Source organism: Vulpes lagopus, chromosome 6 (assembly GCF_018345385.1).
Source record: "Vulpes lagopus strain Blue_001 chromosome 6, ASM1834538v1, whole genome shotgun sequence".
NCBI classification, from domain to species: Eukaryota; Metazoa; Chordata; class Mammalia; order Carnivora; family Canidae; genus Vulpes; species Vulpes lagopus.
In genome coordinates this window covers 99,215,593-99,225,392 of record NC_054829.1, presented here as the reverse complement: position 1 = coordinate 99,225,392, position 9,800 = coordinate 99,215,593, and positions in this window count along the sequence as shown.

Here is a 9,800-nt window from a genome sequence, read left to right as displayed (position 1 = left end):
CAAGATTCAGGACTGGATCCTGAAGGAGGTGAATCAAATTGAGAGAGGAATAAATTTGAATAATAGAGGGTTCTCAATATGGATTCACCTTCTTAAGATATAGTATTTAATATCCTAAAGCCTCAGGAGATGGAAATGATGATAATACACTGCTTAGTTGGAACTGTGAAGCTTAGGGAAATTGATGGCTCATACTAGATGAAGTAGAACTGCCATAGTAGAGTAAGGGGGATTAAAAGTTCAGATAGGCTTGCTAAAGATGATATATTACAGCAGAGAGAAAACTCATGAGATGACTGTTTTATGAAGAGGCCCAGAGAACACTGTTTATCAAAGTGACAAAGAATGTGTTACTGAGAGAGGAACCAGAATTGTTAAGAAGCTTAGTTAGCAGCTGTCATCCAAAGGCTAGGGTTACATAAGGAGTATCCCAGATAGTAAAGGGTTGATAGAATCCCCAAACAAGCAATCCCACATTTTAACCACCAGAACAAAATGGGCACAATAATTGTAATTAAAAGAAAGGTTGGCATGACAAACAGGGTAGCTTTATGGTGATGATTAATAGGACACAGAACCCCTGGGGGATAAAATAACCAGGCAGCCTACAAAGATATTGTTTAATCTATAGATTGTTCCAACTATATTTAAGAAAATTAGCTTTTAAACCTGATCCATTTCACAAGGTCAGAACCCATTAAATGAAAGATTCTCAGGAAGAAGAACCTTGGATCACTGTATCAAGTGTTCATGGTAATGATTTCCCTAGTCCTTGTCCGAAGTACAGCCATTTATTGTAACCATGCAGTCATGTATTATTTGCTGGAGAATTAATAGATGTTTTACTGAATTCACATTCAGTGTTGAGTAAACCTGATTTAAGCATGTGATTATCACAAGATAAATAGAATTTCTTCTTGGAAATGGTAGCTATTATAATGGCAGCCCACTAAGGTACCAGTCCTGGTATTCATGCCCTTGTGTAATTCCTTTCCACACTGACTCAGGGACCGACCATTTGATTTTGACCAATGGAACACTGACAAACTAAATACATGGAGAGGCTTAATAAGAGCTTGCACATTGGAGTTGATATTGTAATGTTTTCTTTTAGAACCCAGAACCATTACTTAAGAACATCCAGCTATCCTGATGGATAGACCAGGTGGATAAAAAGAAATATCCAGCCAGTCCCTAGTTACTTCAAATACTCCTTCAGCTGAGGAGTGAAACATGTGAGTAAATAAGCCATTTTGAACATTCAGCACCAGCAGTCACCACATGGAACAGAAGAACCCCCTAACTAAGCCCAGATCAGATTGCAGAATTATGGGAAGTAACATTTTAACCCATTAAGATTTGGGGTAACTTGTTTATGTGGCAATAGATAAGTTAAATATTTTTATAAAGATATGTGGATAACACTGGCACAGAAAATAACATAATTGGTTATCGACAGATTGGAGTCATTTAAGCATGGTATCCTATTCACAGTTCAATTTAAAATACAGCATAGGCATCGAAGGGACAGAACTATGTCATGGGAACTATTGCCATATATAAGATTATAGCCATCATTTACTCAAATTTCTGAGTTAAAACTCCCTTGAAAAGGTAATAAAAGTTATCCTGGCCAAGCAATTGGGATAAAAGAGAAGTTAAACTGAATAGAGAAATTGATTATAGATATCATTAAAGTGGAATCAGAAAAGAAGAAATAATCTGTTTATATCCCAATAATTTAAATCATATAGGTATATACAGTCACAAAAAAGTTAAACTATTTGATTTCAGGTAGGAGGAAGCAATAAGAAATGAAAGTTCATGCTATAAACGAAAGCTGTTGATGTTTTGAGACATTGAGAACAGGGATTATAGCAGTATTTTCATTTCTATGGCCTTAGAATCTGCTGGAGTACCTAAAAACCAACCCAAAACCAAAAGCAACACTAATGGCTTCCTATTATATTGAGTATAAAGTCCTTATCGCTTTTATGCCTTCAAGGACCTCTATTATTTGAATTTTTCCCATTATCCAAATCTTATCTTTCAAAACTCTGTCTTCCACTTAACATTCCAGCTGCACTATCCTCCTTTCTGAGTTTTAAACATGTGAAGCCTGTTGCTGTTCCTGTGCCCTACCTTGAAGTCTTTGTAGGCTTTCATTTTTCCCTCAGTTATATTTCAACTTGAATATCACTATAGAAGATTCTTTTTTCCATTATACCTAATGTTGTTCCCATCTCCATCACTCTTTTAGTAGCTCATGAGAAGTCTTATTGCTTTGGCACTTCAATCAGACACAATAGCACACCAATGCATTATGAAATAAAATTCAAAATATGTAAGCACAGTGCAATGGGAAGTCCATGTTATGCTAATAAGGTAGGCCCTGCATGCTGAAATACTGCCCATCTCTAACCTGAAATGGTCTGCAGATAGTGAGACGGCAGTTTTACAATCCTTAAAACTATTATCCTCTAGCCTCCAGAGCTCTTCAAATATGAGCATGAGTAACAGGAGGGATATGAGGGAACTACATTCACTTACTCCCTCATTTCATTTTTCATGGCAAAATTCAATTATCTATCATCTATTTATCTGTCTATGTCCTTACTAATCTGATTATTGTTTTCTCCTGGAATAAATGTTAGCTCTATGAAGGCAAAGATATTGTCTACTTTTTTCATCCCTCTTTACTGCTGCTGAATTAATGAATTAAAATTTAGGATTAGGGAAAGAAATTATTTTATTCTAAGTCACAGGGTAGTGTACATGTCCAGAATAAATTCATGGGTATCTTCAGGAAAGTCTCTAATGACAATTAAGTGCACATAGCTTTTGCTTACCTCAGATAACTTCTGAAAAAAAGTGATAGCAGGCAACACAGAATCAAACATTCCAGGTCTACTGGCCACTATAATGTTGAATAGCAGCCTAATAACACCATAATTTCCAAAAGCTGAGATTATTACATGATTAATTCCTAAAATTAAAGTAATATTTAATCTGTACCTATATCAGATTTTTATTATAGTAGAAATGTTGGTTGAAAATTATCTTTTGGGGCAGCCCTGGTGGCTCAGCAGTTCAGCGCCGCCTTTAGCCCCCCGCGGAGTGATCCTGGAGATCCAGGATCGAGTTCCACATCAGGCTCCCTGCATGGAGCCTGCTTCTCCCCCTGCCTAAGTCTCTGCCTCTCTCTCTCTCTGTGTCTCTCATGAATAAATAAATACAATCTTTAAAAAAATTATCTTTTGATTATTGAGAAAATTTGTCCACCTTTCTAACATTTACAAATATTTTCCTAACTTGCTAACAAGTCACTTGCTTTAAGACATGTTTCACTAGAAGTTTTGAAGTGGAATAGTTCAGATAGCATAAATGGGATTAGACTGATAGTCAAGAGATCTGGCATTGATTTTTATTTTGCTATTTATAATACGTTTGGTATTGGCCTTGGGAATATCATTTTACTGTAGCCTGAATTTCACCTTTTTCAAAATGAAACTTGGACCAGATGTTTTCTATGCTTCCTTTATGCTCTTCAAATCTAAAATCTGATAATTTAAGATCAAAATATAGATCACACATCCAATTTGAAGGTGATGATGAAAATTTAGCAGCTCGCCCTTTTCCATTTGGACACCAACCAATGCATCAAGAAAAGCAAGAAATAGGTAAAATCCAGATTCAAATAAAGAATAATTCAACAAAACCCAAACTCACAAGTTGGTAGAACTTGTGGAGGGAAAAAAGTACAGAGAGAGTATTTATAGTAGTTGGTCACCAAAAATCCAGCAGATACTATTTTTAAGGTAAAATTTGTACATTGAATGCAAACAACTCTTGTTTGCAATTGTTGCACAGAGAAGCAAAGGTTGGCAAAAATAAATAAATAAATAGATAGATAAATAAATAAATTTCCCTGACATGAATATGTTTGAAAAGCAGAGGAAATAGAGCCAAATGTAGAATTTCTTAGAGAAGTCCCATTAAGAAGAGATCTGTACACATAATACATAGGAGAAGGAGGATGTAAGACATTTGCATTACAAAAAGATCTACCTAAATATCTCCTACCTGTTGAATTAGAAGAAAAAAGGTTAATTCTGTATCATCACATGTAAAATAATTGCTAATCTAGATCAAATCATAAGTCCCTTTCAAAGTGAAATTTCTCAAATGCATGAGCAAGAAATATTGCTTCATATAAAGATGAATACATACAAAAATATTATGAGTAAAAAAGGATGAAAAGAATAGAAAGCAGAGAAATATTGCCATGGAAAGATAAAAATTGAAACCAAATATCTTGTCATTAATATTCTGCAATCTTAATATAGTAGCTATTTCACCTATATATTAAGAATATAAAGAATGTATACAAGATCTCAGGAAAGAGATATTCAGATATAAGGAAAAGAAAAAATGCCATTTATGCTAAAAAAAAATTTGAAGGAAAAAAAACCCTAATTATACCTGAAATAAAAATTGGAATTAATACCAAAAAACTGGAAACTGCTGGAAATATATAAGGAGCATAAAAAATAGGAATAAATAAAATAAGCTGAATGGAATAGAAATGAAGAGTTAAAATATGGAAGGAGGGGCACTGTCCTGGCTCAGTCAGTAGAGCATATGACTCTTGATCTCAAGGTCATGAGTTCAAGCTCCACAGGGTGTAGAGATTCTTAAAAAACATATGGAAATAAATGCTTAGCTAGGGAAGCTACAAGAAAACTATTCATCATAGGCATAATTGTAATCCCAAAATAATGAAATCTAAGTAAATGAACAAATAAATGTTTGAAGATTTAGTTCAAGAAAATTTTCCAGGTATCAAAATATTGCAGCTACACATTGAAATATAGCATAACATATCTGAGAATAAAAAAACTGGGTATAATGTAACAACGTTTCTAAACTTCAAGGATGAAAGCTATTCCTTTAAACATTAATATATGTAAAAGAGGATTAATACATGTAATATTCTTTAGTAATATTTAACACAAGAGGACAATGATGCTATCCATTTAATTTGACCTAAGAATCTTATACACAGCCAAACTGTTCTTTAATATAAATGCAATAGATAAATATTTTTTCAAAATAAAAGACCTCTGGAAATATTACTCCATTGAGATCTTGAAAAAACTAGTTGTAGACTGAAATTTAGGCAAATAAAAAATAGATTGAAATATTAAAGTAGTAAGTAGTGATTCTATTTATTGTAGGGAAAAGAAATGATATATAACTAATGGAAGTTTAGAGATAAAGGAGGATGGAAGTATATCTCAAATTGGGTTCCCAAAGAAGTAGACTCAGGGATTTGAGTGCAAGCAATTTTTTAAAGAAAAGTAATCCTAGTAAGCACCAGTAGAGAATGAGGAAGTCAAGCAGATAAGGGAAGTTGCCATTAAAGGTGCATCCTTAAGTAATGGGCAACTGGGGGTTGATCCTACTAGGCTGCTTTGGGATAGAGTACAGAACAAGCATTGGAGTTTTCTCAATCAAGGACTAGGGGAGTTAGTGTGATTATCCACCAATTTTCTCAGCATTAATTAAGAAACTACTTTGCCAACCAACCAGGAAAAGTCCTTGGGCAAAGAGTAGCATGTGTTTGCTATCGGCATGTATGTATATGACAATTGCAAAAAAAAGTGTCCAGTAACAATAATGTCACGACATGGTAGAAGTGTGTGTGTGTGTGTGTGCATACATGCACATACTTGCAATTATTCCTTCATTTATAGTGTCTGGAAGTCAAATAATATCTCTTAATACTGATTTTTAAAAATATAGGTTAATCAAAACCAAAAATAATATAGTAAATTCAATTTGTTAGATTGGGAGAAGGTTGAAAAGAGAGGAATGAACATTTTAACATTGTTAATAATACAGAGGTAATGCAAACTAAATACATAGAATATAAAGCAATGTATAAATTTATAGATATGCTAAAAATATCTTCCAGTTTCCAGAGGAAATAATGCAAATTGGCTACAGAGTGAAAGATTTTTTTAAAGCAAAGTTATATAAATAGAAGGCATAGTATAAAATAATAAGAAATTTAAACTGAAATCTCTAAAATATCAAGCAAGATAATTGGCCTAACTTACTTACTTAAAGTAAAATGTGGGTCTGAGGTAAATCTTTTGTAGACAGCATACAGATGGGTCTTGCTTAAAGATGAAAATCCACTTACCATGAAATGGAAGTGAAAACAAAGTAGGAATAATAATATTTATTTTGGACAAAATTGACTTTAAAACAAAGACTGTTACAAGAGACAAAGAAAGGCACTACATAATAATATAGGGAAAAATCCAGTAAGAGGATATAACAATTGTAAGTATCTATGCCTTCAATATGGAAGCATCTAAATACATAGAGCAACTTTTTTTTTTTAAGATTTTATTTATTTATTCATGAGAGACACAGACTGAGAGAGAGAGAGGCAGAGACACAGGTAGGGGGAGAAGCAGGCTCCATGCAGTGAGCCTGATGTGGGACTTGATCCTGGGACTCCAGGATCGTGCCCTGGGCCTAAGGCAGGTGCTAAACCGCTGAGCCACCCAGGAATCCCCTAGAGCAATTATTAATATATACATAAAAGAGTTGACAGTAATACAATAACAGCAAGAGACTTTAAAACCCTGCTCACATCAATGGATAGATCATTTAGACAGAAAATCAACAAGAAAATAGTGGTTTTGAATGACACATTGAATCAGATGAACTTAAGAGGTATATACAGAACATGCCATCCCCAAACATTAGAATACACATTCTTTTCAAGTGCACATGGAACATTTGCCAGACCATATCACATAATAGGCCACAAAACAAGTCTCAATAAATTTAAAAAGATTGAAATAATATCATGCATCTTTTCCAACAATACTAGGATGAACTTAGAAATCAATCACAAGAAAAAAATATCCGAAGAACACAAATATATAGAGGCCAAACAATATGCTAAAGCAATAAGTGTGTCAACCAAGAAACTAAAGAGTAAATTTTAAAAGTATATAGAGACAAATTAAATGAAAACACAATGGTGAATAAAAAAACCCACAATGGTGGATTAGCAAAAGCTGTTCTAAGGGGGAAGATTATAGCAATATAGGCCTATTACAAGAGAAAATAAAAATCTCAAGTAAACAACCTAACCTCACACCTAAAGGAGCTAAAAAAAGAACAAAGCCCAAAGCCAGTAAAGGAAGTAAATAATAATAGAGAATATATTTTGTTTTCAAGCACCATGAAAACACTCATTAAATTCATATCTTAAACTGAGAAAAGCCTCAACAAATTGCAAAATGTAAATAATGTATTCATTATCTAGGATGCAATAAAGTTGGAATTAGTAACAAAACCGGAAAAAAAACTTCAGCATCTAGAAGTTTTAAATTAATACAATTCTTTCTTATATGCTTTTGGTTTAGTATGAAATCCAAAGGGAAATTTCAAAACATTCAGGATGGTGAGATAGGCAAAGGGAATTGGGTACATAGCAAGAATCAGAGCCTGTGGAATTTATAGCTGAAGTGAAAACTCAGAAGAAAAATATATAGCCTTAAAAAATACACAACAAAGAATGCAAGCAGATAAAGAAAGCTTTCAAGTTAATGAGTAAGAAAAAGAACAATAAAATAAACCTCAAGAAAGCAGAAGTTTGAAGTTTAAATTAAAGGAGAAATCACTGAAGAAGGAATATCACTTCTGGCTTTGTTGCAGTAACTGGGCTCAGACTATGACTTCTCCTCCAAACTCCCACCTCACCCCCACCTCCCAAGACCAATTACAAGTGTAAATCTAAATAAGTATTTTAAAAGCTGTTTTTTCAAGACATTGCAGAATAAGACAAACTGAATGTAAGGAACCAAATCCTCAGGAAGATGGAAACACAGGAGAGCAGGAAACTATACTAGACGCCACAAAACCTCTTGGGGAATTCTTGATTCTTACCATAAAATATAGGTGTAGAACAGCAGGAAGTAAGTTAAAGCTTGCAGCAGTCTCACTGGGCAATTCAAAGTTCAAGATTATCAAGGCTGCTAGTATTGATGGCTAAAATTTTGGAAAAAACAAGTCACAGAAAAATGGATCCAATAGAAAGATCACAATTTTCCAAAGATACATTTGCAAATTCCTAACTTGTGAATGGACAGAGTTTTATGGCAGAAAGTGGCTGCTAAATGGCAAAAAATTAAGCAGGGATTCTTGTGGTCTTCAAATGCTGAGGAGACAGAAATTAGAGTTCATGGCTTGCCAAAGAGAAAAGCCAATGGAAACACCTCAGGCTTTCCACTCACAATCCAGAAGAGCTGTCCTTTTTAACTAACTGCAAATTGGAAATAGACTAGCCTTACCTAGTCAAAAGTGGCTGATCTTACTCAGTTTGCCTACTAAAGAAATATTCTATACATGAAGATATAAACCACAGCTTCCATAGTTTTTCATTAGTAATTTCTGGCATTCAATGAACTCTAACAGTCTTGTCAAGAAATAGGAACAAATGTCCAAAACCAAGAGAAGAAACACACACACAAGACAATAGGAAGACACACATTGTTGATATAGCTTTTGAGCTATAGATCTGAATCTTAAGTACTCATAAATACTATGATTACAAATAGAGATGATAGAAAATTGCCTCAGAATAATGGAACCTCTATAAAATAATTTTAAAAAGTCTTAATGCTTAAAAGCACTAAACTCTAAAACTTGAAATTTACCTGAAATTAATAATTAAATAGATTGATTTAAGTACAGATCAAGGTCTTGGCAAATGGGAATATAGGAAAATTGACTGAAACACAGAAAAAAAGGAAAGGGGACACAATGATAAAAATTCCTACAAGTCGTTGGACTCTAAAGAAGTGATAAAAGAAAGGAAAGATAAAGTGTAATATTTGTGTAGATAATGATGGTGGAGAATTTTCTAAAACAAATGAAAGACATCAAATCACAAATTCAACAACTTCTGTAAAGCCAATGATGAAAAACAAAGAGAAAATCACTCAGAGCAATATCATAGGAAAATTGCTAGAAGCAAAACACAAATCAGCCAAACAAAAAGACACATCATTTTCAAAGGAACAACTGTATTTCAACTGCTGATTACACAACAGAAAATATTGAAGTCCAGAAATAATGAAGTATCAACTTTTAAATGATAATAGAAAATGTTTTTTTAATCTAGAATAATGTAATCTGCAAAAATATCATTCAAAATAAAGACAAAAAGGGCATCCAGGTGGCTCAGTCAGTTAAGAACCTACCTTCAGCTCAGTTCATGGTCTCAGTGTCCTGGAATTTAGCCCTGCTCACTGCTCAGCAGGGAGTGAGCTATTCCGTGTTTTTCTCCATCTGCCCCAATCCTTCTCATACACTCCCCTTTTCTCTCAAATAAATAAATAAAATCTTTTTTTTTAAAAAAGACAAAAACAAAAGAAAGACAAAGAAAGACATATTCAGGCAAAAGTAATAAATAAACTGGAAAAATTATTCCCAGTACACTAAAAATAAAATAAAAACTAAAGGAAGTTAATTTTGGATAAGAAAAATTGTCTTAGGGATCCCTGGGTGGTGCAGCAGTTTGGCGCCTGCCTTTGGCCCAGGGCGCGATCCTGGAGACCCAGAATCGAGTCCCACATCGGGCTCCCGGTGCATGGAGCCTGCTTCTCCCTCTGCCTATGTCTCTGCCTCTCTCTCTCTCTCTCTCTCTGTGACTATCATAAATAAATAAATAAATTTAAAAAAAAAGAAAAATTGTCTTAGATGACACCACA